Below are 10674 nucleotides of genomic sequence, written 5' to 3' on the forward strand. Positions count from 1 at the left end.
ATAAATATAATATGATAAGTTAGTTATCATATTTATTTATATTATTTTATTATTTTGAATAATAACTTCCCTCTTTTCTCTCCAACCACTCTTCTTCCTCTACGGTTAATAATTTTGAGATTGCTAAACGATTGAGAGTTACGAAAAAGTTCTGTGTGTTCCTCAATTTTCTTCCTCCTCCATCCAAATTCTCCCTTCAGAGTCCACCACTCCTGGGTTCTCACCCTGAGAATACCAAAAGTTCTTTGTGGTAGTGACCTCCTTGTTTGGTATGAAAAAATCTTAAAGGTCTTCAATATCTTCAGGAGGTTGCTGTGTTCGTGACTGTTCGAGGGAGTTACATGAAGAAAAGTTCTTCAAGGGTAATGTATCTTGAACCCTTTATTTCTTGTAAAAGCATGTTGTAGTTTAACTTTAAATGCATATCTACGGTAGGTTTACTGTAAATCATGTTTTCAATAATTAATAGAATTTAGACGATCTGTTTCCGCTTAAAGATCTCTTCAATATGAGTTCTTTCGAATGATTAAAATGGTATTTATTTTTATTAAACATATTTGAACACAACATACCTACTTGGATGCCATCCAATAAATAAAATCCAAATTGTCCATCAACAATATATATATATATTTTAAGTTACGAGATGTCCAAATGCAATGGTCTATTTTGTCTATGTATATTAATTAAAACAATAATTTGATTACATTTCATCTTTATATTAATAGATTTTTAACACATTTTTTTTTAATGAAATGACTACGTGATAAATTCTAATACTTTTAAGGAAAAATGAAAATCTTAAAAAAAAAAAAAATTAAAGACAAAATTAAAATAGATAATTATTTTAAATGATAAAATTGATGAAAATATTTTCAAATATAGCAAAATGTCACCGTCTCTTAGTGATAGACTACGATAGACATTTATCATTGACACTGATAAATGTCGATAGATTACGATAAATGTTTATCGCAGTTTATTATTGATAGACAATAATATTTTATTATATTTGTAAATGAATTAACTAATTTTTCTTTATTTAAAAACAATCCAATTAAAAATGACTTTAGAAACAAAAAGGAGAACTTAGTGTCCTCTTCTTCGATCATTCTTTGAATTTTTTCAATTAGTTTGATTTTTATTGCAAGTCTTCAACTTGATCAATTTATTATATTTCATATAATTAACGCACATTCAAAATTAATATTTGTGATGTATTAAATACAATGATTAGTACCTTAATTAATAAAGCAAAGAAGAAAAGTAGAAGAAGAAAGCATGTGCATCACGTGCATTAAAGTACTATACTACCACTGGTCAATGAGCAAAAGAAATACTTTAAATGACACAAATAATTCATTTACCACATCTATTATTAGCCAACTCAAACAAAAGAGATATATCAAACCTATAAATGTTAGGGAAAATCGCAAAAATACCATTAAAATATGGTAATAGTTGCAAATTATACCCTCAAACTTTTAATGGTAAAATTCTTGAACCTTTAAACTTATATAAGTATTAAATTTATTGGACCTTCAAGCTTACGTACCTATAGAAATTATAATAATTGTATAAATTTAAGGATTCAATTTTTATGTTTTGGGAGTCTAATTTCTACAATTATTGTAAGTTTGAGGGTCCAATTTTAACACATGTACAAGTTTGAAGGCCAATTTTTTAAAGTTGAAAATTTAAGGATGTAATTATTGCAACTACCACCGTACTTCGTAGATTGTTTTTTTTTTAAAAAAATCACTTTTCCTAAATATTAAAAATGTACCATATGATAAATTTTGGCATTCAAGTTTCCAATCAAAGTATTATATTCTAACCAAAGTTGTGCTGGCAGAAAAATAATAATTTTTTATTAACAAATAATTAATATAATTACACAAATTTGCTAAGATTCTCATGTTTTTAGGAGTAATTGCAAATATAGTAATTTGACACAAAGTATTAGTACATATAGCACAATCTAATTCAACATGTGTAAAATGAATGACAATCTAAACATAGATTTGAAGTATATATTTTTGATCAAGAGGTAAATGTTCGAATCTTTCAAGTTCTGTTGTCGGTTAAAACCCAACCACAAACAAAGATAGAGTAAAAAAAAAAGGCATAAATTTTCATAAAATGTGGATTTTTGTTTGTGGCTTTGGTTGTAGTTAACTTTTGTTATTGAAGTATAAATTGAATCTTTAAGAATATGAATTATCATGAAATGATACAACTATTTATAGACCCTTTTATAGCATGTTCACGACAAGTTTGTGTTAAAAAATGTTTTTTTACGTTTTTTTTTTTAAATTTTAAATTTTAAATTTTAAAGTGTGTTTAACATAGCGAAGATAATAAAAAGTGATTAAAAAACATTTAACAATTAAAAAAAAAAACCTTTTTGATCACTAGATTTTGGATGCAATTTCTATTTGGTCCCTAGGTTTAAATATTACATATTAGTTCTTAAGTTTCAAAATGTTATAATTTTACCTTTGTGATTTGAGTTTTGTTCTAATTTGATCTCTAGATTTCAAGACTTTACATTTTTAACTTCAATTTTTCATTAAATATTCACTTTCAGTCATTGACGTCAATTTCTATTAATTAATTAAAAATAACCATGCAATGAGATTTTGAATTTAATTTTAAAGTGATAAAAAATAGTGTTTTAATTAATTATAATTCTTTTAATTATTTTAATTCATTAATTAGATGAAAAATGAGTATTTAGTGAATAATCGAGATTAAATGTAAATCTTGAAAAAGAGGGACCAAATTAAAGCAAAACTCAAATGTCAAAGGTAAAATTGTAACATTTTGAAACTTAAGAACTAAATTGAAACCAAATTCAAAACTTAAAGACTAAATGTATAATATTTTAAAACCTAAAGATTAAATAAAAATTAGACCCAAAATCTAGAGCCAAAAACCTATTTTTTCCCCATATACTTGAGAGATGAATCATGTATATAAAAAAGAAGAGACTTTAAGCGTAAAAAATAAACACATATCTAGAATTTTCTTTTAAGTATAATATAGTGCAACTAAACAAAAAATTCATTTAAAATAATTTTGAAGAGGTGTTATATATCACAAATTTTTTTTTGATTATTTATTTTGATTATTATTATTATTATTTTACATAATTTAGAATTAGCATTATTGAGGGGGGATTTGGTATAGAATTTATAGGCACTATAACCACTAAAAACTTTTTTGACCGTTGTGACTATAAAGGAAATAAAATGGAATTATTGAATCCAATGAGGATGAGGATATGATGAAATGTTATAGTAATGTAATGTGGGCTAATAATATTAATGCATATGACAAATATTAATTGTTGTAGCATTGCACCATAATCCATGCAACATTATAATTTCACTCATTATTGTAAATCTCAATAATGTCATAATCTTATTAAATGGTGTTCTTTCAAATTCAATTCCAACCCTTACATATTAACTTTCTTGAGTTCCTTAATTTAGAGGTAGAGAATTTGTAAATATTTTTATTTAGTTCAATAACATGAAGGTAGTTGTGCTTATAGATTAACTTGACATTAGTAAATCAAGGTTGATTAGTATATTAGAAATTTCTATCCATCTTTTTATTAATCCAAAATTTAGAATCTTCTTGAGTTCTTTGTTTTGTTTGTTTTTGAGATTCAAGAAATTTCTTGTTGTTATAGATAAAAATATGGCTAAGTGTCTGGCTTTACTACGATGATCTGTTGGATCATTCCAAGAGAATGGAGTTATCTAATTAAGTATGAGGTCGATCCATAGGGTCAACTATAATGGTCAAAAAGATCAACTCCGCAAGTTGGATTGAAAGAACAATCAACACCATAAAGTTCGATGACGATGATGGACAAATTATATCCAATTGTTCGTGGCAAACTACATGTATGTGGATCCATTAATGAGATTTTAGTAAGAGCTAAATTAAGGTAGTAATAATCTAATAAATTATTTGAGAGATTAATTAGCCAAGTGACCGTTACGAAATCAATTTTTTATATAATCAAAAGGGTTCAAGACATTTGAGGGTACTCTCTAACTCTTTCTCTAAATGATTACTAAGTTAATGTTGGAGTGTTGGTGGCCAAATATCATATTGGTGCAAGTTTTTTTTTATTGCATAGGCAAATCACTCAATTTCTCTCGAAAATTACAAATTCACCATTGGTACCAATTTTTAATATCAACCATTATTTATTCTTATAATATTTGTTTGGTCGTATTATTTCAAAAGTGTTTTAGTATGAACACTATGCCAGTTGAGCTACGTTTATCTTGACAAAAATATTTGATTTCTTTCCGAATATACTTTAAAAGTAAATTTCGAGGAAGTATTTTTATAATTAATATTTATCAGCAGTGGTTGCAAATGTTCGACTTGACAAAATCCAGTTATTTTTTTTTTTTAAAAAAATTTAAAGATAAAAATTCTCTGCTTAAATGCTACCTTAGTCGCTTTTTAAAAATAACTAGTAGCTTAAGAAGGTCGCATCTAAAAAAAATTCAAACTTAAATATTTAAAAACAAGTCTAAAAGTACATATTTTAATGAACAAAAATTTATAGTACAAAAATTAAAATTCCGTTAGGTAACTATTTAGGCCCCGTTTTATAACTATTTTGTTTTTTTTTTTAAAATTAAGTCAATGGACACTATTTCTATCACCAAATTTCTTAATTTATTATCTATTTTTTACCAATAATTTAAAAAATCAAGTCAAATTTTAAAAATTAAAGAATAATTTTTCAAAAGTGTTTTTGTTTTTGAAATTTAGCTAAGAATTTAACAATTGTACTTAAGAAAGATGCAAATTAGTGTAAGAAATGAGGAAAAATATGCTTAATTTTCGAAAATAAAAAATAAAAGAACAAAACGGTTACCAAATGGAGCTTTGGTTTTTTATTTTTGTTTTTTAAAATTAAGCCTATAGACATCACTTTCACTTTCAAATTTCTTATTTGTTATCTATTTTTTTACCAATGGTTAAAAAAAACAAGCTAAATTTTAAAAACTATAAAAAGTAACTTTTAAAAACTTGTTTTGTTTTTAGAACTCGGCTAGAAATTCAACCGTTGTAATTTAAATAGACTTAATTTTCAAAAACCAAAGTTAAAAGATGAAATGTGTACCAAAAATGTCTAAAATACTTTAAAACTATGGAAATTAAAATGAATAAAAATACAAAAAGTTGAGGATTAAAATAGTATTTAAACCAACAACTTTTTTAATATTTACTTTTGTAAAATGGAAAAATCAAGCTTATTCGAAGGACAATTTTAGGGCCAATATGAAGCCACTAGACCCATTTCTGTGGTTGAAATGGGCCAGAGGCCTTTAGAAAGTCCGAAAGGTTTCTGTCCTAGAAATTTAATTGGATTTTTTTTTTAATAAAAAAAATTGAATATGTAAGCACGATTTAGGTTTCATTTAAAAAATATTAAAACCGAAAAATAATAAGATTTTTGGCAAGTCAAGTGTAGATCACCTTTAGGATATTTTTCGAATTCCTATTTTGCCCTTAACAGGGTCGTTGATTTTATGTTTTGTGTTCTTATAAATACACTGTAATTGTTGAAGTTGAAGAAGAATGTAGTTATGGATACACTGAGTTATCGAATTTAAAATGTATTCAATAAAAAAAAACTAAACAAATGAAACTCTAGATTGTAAAACCGAGTTACTAGATTTTCATTTAAACAAATAATTCTATTTTTTCCCCAAATATCGGTTCAGTATCTCTTTTCTCTATATATTTGATTTTCTCTAACTACGGTTAGATTTCTTTGATTATTTATTACGATATTCAATTTTATCTAAATCTTTTTTCATTTGTTTATACATGTTTCTATTTTCATCTTTTTTCTATTCAATCGTTTACCTTCTTATCACGTTTTATTCATTTTTTTCCCTTTGTTTATTCATATAGTTATTAGATTCAATTTTATTTTTTTCATCTAATGTTTTTAGTTTATTTATTATTTCATTTTATCTCATATTATATTATTATATTATTATATAATTGTTAACGTTCTGAAAACATTTTTTGTTATTTACAGTATAACTTGATCCTCGAACCTCAAACGGAACTTGAACACCACTACAAGAGTTACCTTGGTATTCTCGGTGTGAGAATCTAGGAGTCATAGGTTCTATGTGACTTTGGATAGAGGAACTAAGGAGGTAGACGATCGAGCAAGTGGGAGATGGATGAAGTCTATCGTGTAGACTAGATACTCAATCGTTTAGTAAGAAGAAGTCTATCGTATAGACTTTGCTACTCGACCGTGTAGCAATAAGTAAACGAGTAACTATCATATAGTAAACTCGAAACTTGATCATGTAGTTTCTCTATGCTATCGTTTAGTAAAACGCTTTTACTGGATAGTCTTTCTGTGAGATCAATCTGAAAAAAAAAATCAACCTAATTTTTGGAAAAACAAATTCCTTTTATCTCACAGTTACCATAACTGTTTTAAAAACCTCCCACTCACTTCAGTTTCTAAAGAAAAAGGATAATTATCATATAATTAATATATTATAGATAATTATGACAACCAATTTATCATATTATATTTATAACCTATAGGTTTAATATTTCATCATATGAAATATATAAATCATAGTTCTTTTTCTATGTTATGATATTTAATATAGATCATATTTATATTAATTCCTCCAATTAATGTATCTAATACATCAATCAATTATATAACATATAATTGAATTAATTTAATTATACCACATATAATTAAATATCCTTTTGTTAATTTGGACACTTCAAACTAACCCAAAATCTGATTCTCAACTTGAACCCATTGAGCTACCAAGGGGACCTTATGAACCTGTAGCTTGAAGCTCCAACGGTATGTGAATAACTGACTAAAATCTTTAATTATGAGATCCACCATCCATTAACTATTGACCACTCCACTAAAGACCGACAACTGCACTCTTCGCACTACATATATATCTCTGTGTCCATTGGATATAACCAATCAACAGTGCGATGACCCTTCACAAATCGCTCGTAAGTATAGTTAGGCCAATTTACCGTTTTGCCCCTGTAGTTATATCTAACTCCTTAAGTACCACTGATTCCTCTAATGAACAATAAGTCATAGTCCTATGACCGAGTCCTCTCTTCCCAAGAGAGGGTGTGGCCACTATGTTCAAGACTCGGAATTAGCCCTTAAGGAACCAGTTTATTTACTTACCCCTACTTCGTGGAAGGAGTGAATTCCGTCTTATGTAGTTGAGTTCCCAGCTCCCCAATCAGACGAATCCTCAAAATGGTAGGCTTCTTGATTTAACAATCTGGCCACTCTCACCCATACAAATAAAAGGACCGCCCTCATGAGCAGGAGTTCCTAACTCACTCAGGATTAAGGTTATGTCACCTATGATCATCCTCTTGAAATGTAAGTCTCAATTATCAACGGCGTTATATAAAAAGACTAATCATTTCGTAGTCCGATCTTATACAAACTCTTTGTATAGGATACCCCCGCTCGCATGTCTCCACATGAATGGTCAGGATCAGACCATTTGTAGCATTTTACAACACTTGTAACATCTACAAAGCGGGTCGTATCTGTAGTGTCACCAAGATAAGGTATCCCTCCTTTATCCTTATACTACAGACCATTTAGGTTATTACTTAAGGCATGATCCACTTGTATGCCTCCACATACATGCTTAAGTTACATGAAATAACCATGGATCTTAGTTTATTGGATTGAGTAAATGCTTATAAAATAATACTTATTTTATTAATAACAATATGTTTATAAAGTGTTTACAAACTAGAGACCACCAGGAGAATTAGGACATCAATCCCAACCCCACATTATCTAGTTTGTAATCATTAAAACATTTATGTATTTTTTAAAATAAATATGTAATTTGTAGCATTTAGGGATATTTTTAGCATATGTTAATTATTTTAAATATTATAAAAATAAATAGATATCTATTGCTTAGTGTCCTAAAAGCCATGTTTCAATCTTCATGTTGTTCATGTGCCTTGTAGTTATTTATGCTTGGTGTCCATGTAAGACCACATAATACTTGCCACTTTGCCTATAAATAGTGGCATTTGGTAGATCTCACACACATTGGTGAGAAATCCACTTCAAATTTTCACTAAAATTTCATATTATTAAAGTTTCATAATTTTAGTTATTTTATTTTATTTATTATTATATTATATTATATTATATTTATTTATTATTATATTTATATATTATTATATTATATTTTCTTTATATCCGTCGTGCTTCTCAATTTCACAACACGTTATTAGCACGAGCTTTTGTTGCTTCCATCGCTGAAGGTAGGTCCTAAAGGTAGGTCAGTTTTTTCCCTCTCTATTATAATTAATAAATTAAATGTTATTTTGCATATTTAGTACATATTAAATTTCTAATGTAAATACAATATTTTGTGATATTGTGTAAAACCCCCAATTGTCTACACCTATAAATAAAAGAAAGGGTAAAAAGGGAAATATGCTAAAGGAATTGGTTACAACCGAATTGGCAAGGAATAATTCTGATATAAGGGAATTAGTGGAGGATAAAAACGGTTAGGAGAACCTTGCAAAGGCCTATAAAAAGACAGCTTGAGGTTACCTGAAGGCATGCCATTTTCTGAAGATAAATAAGAGCTAGAGAGCCCTTAAGGAGAGAATTCCCAACTCTCTCGAATTATGCTGGGTTGTTAGTTCTTATTGTTTTGTTTTCTTTATGTTGTCATTGACGTTCATATTTATCTAAATGTTCAAGTTCTTGTGCTGATGTTTATGGGATTTTGATGATATAATATTAATAGAAACATTCTCTTCTCATCATCTGTGTCTGTCTCTTTGTTAGAGTTGTTGTGAATAGGACAGGGGGCTTGACAATTTTGTATCAGAACCCAAACAACCCTGGGGTGGACAAGAGCCATGACGCAGAAGCTATTGGAAGAAAGAATGGAAACAAGTGAGAAAGAGATCGTAGGAATGAAGGAAATCTTGATAGGATTATGCAAGAATATTGAGAAGTTGGCTGAAGAAGTTAGGGAGAACAATGCCTCGAGGAAGAAGGAAGAATCTGTGGTTGTTGAAGGAAGTAGCCTCAAGTAGAAGGGAAAAACTGAGGAAGCTGAGTCTTCTCATTTCGTGGGAGCGAGCAACAATGAAAAAGGTAAGTATAAATGACTTGAAATTCCCCTGTTTACTGGAGAAAGCCTGAAGTCTCGGGTATATCGTGCAGAGCATTATTTTGAGATTCACGAGTTGTCTGACGTGGAGAAGGTGAAGGTTGCTGTGGTAAGCTTTGCTCCCGATGAAGTTGGACTGGTTCAGGTGGAGTAACAACCGGAAGACGATCACCACCTGGGAAGAACTGAAAAAGCGTATGTTCGAACACTATAAAGCCCTCGAGGAAGGAAGCCTGGGCGCCCGTCTGTTGAAAATCAAGCAAGATGACACTTATGCTGATTATGTGAACAAGTTTTTTCCTTACTCAGCACCCCTACCGGAGTTTCCATAAAATGTGTTGAAGGATGCGTTTATAAACAGATTCGAACCAGCCCTACAAGTAGAAATGATCAATAGAAATCCCCAAACACTAGATGAATGTATGCACGAAGCGCAGTTGGTAAACGATCACAACTTGGCCCTGAAAATTGCGTTGACAAATCTGAGAGTAACTGGGCCCAGCAAAAGAGAGGCCCAAAGTGGAAGAAAAGAGCCCAACACAACGGAAAAGTGTTTAATGAAAATAAGCGACTCCTCCGTAATGAAGCAGGTGTTCTTACCGGTGAAAAACATTCCCACAAAGAAAGAATCCCCTCTAAAAAAGCTATCTGACTCAGAAGTTCGAGAAAGGTTGGATAAAGGTCTTTGTTTTCATTGTAACGAGAAATACTCCCTAGGACATCGATGCAAAATGAGGGAGAATAGGCAGTTGATGTTGTTCATAGCCAATGAAGAAGAAGATCCTGACTGAGAGGAGATCATGGAAGAAGAAGAATCAAAGTTAAATCATTTGGAAACCATTGCAAATGTGGAGCTTGCTCTGAAATCAGTGCTTGGATATTCAGCCAAGGGAGCCATGAAGCTGAAGGGTACCATTTTTTATCAAGTGGTCACTGTGCTGATCGACTCAGGAGCCACACACAACTTCATTCACTAAGACACGATAAGAATGTTTAAACTACCTTTGAAACAGGGGACCCAGTTTGGAGTAGTGATTGAAAATGGGTCGTCTATTCAAGGTAAGGGAATCTATAAGAACGTTGAACTGAAGTTGCCAGGGTGGTAGCCAGATCGGACTTCTTGGCAATCGAGTTGGGGCAGATGGATGTGGTCTTAGGAATGCCTTGGCTTTGCACCACTGGGACTGGGTTTATAGGTATTCACTGGTCTTCACTAACCATGTCTTTTTGGTTAGGTGATTCTCAGGTGGTACTTCTGGGAGATCCATCCCTTACTAAAGAAGAGGCCTCTTTCAAAGCACTGTTCAAAATATGGGAGGAAGAAGATGCGGGATTCTTCATTGAGTTCCAGCACCTTGAGATCGAGGAGGAACAGCTGAGTAGCGAGAAGGAAGGAAAATAGATCGAGGAATTACCCATGATGATTGAAGCATTATTAGAG

The sequence above is a fragment of the Benincasa hispida genome, chromosome 10 (assembly GCF_009727055.1).
Source record: "Benincasa hispida cultivar B227 chromosome 10, ASM972705v1, whole genome shotgun sequence".
In the NCBI taxonomy this organism is placed as follows: domain Eukaryota; kingdom Viridiplantae; phylum Streptophyta; class Magnoliopsida; order Cucurbitales; family Cucurbitaceae; genus Benincasa; species Benincasa hispida.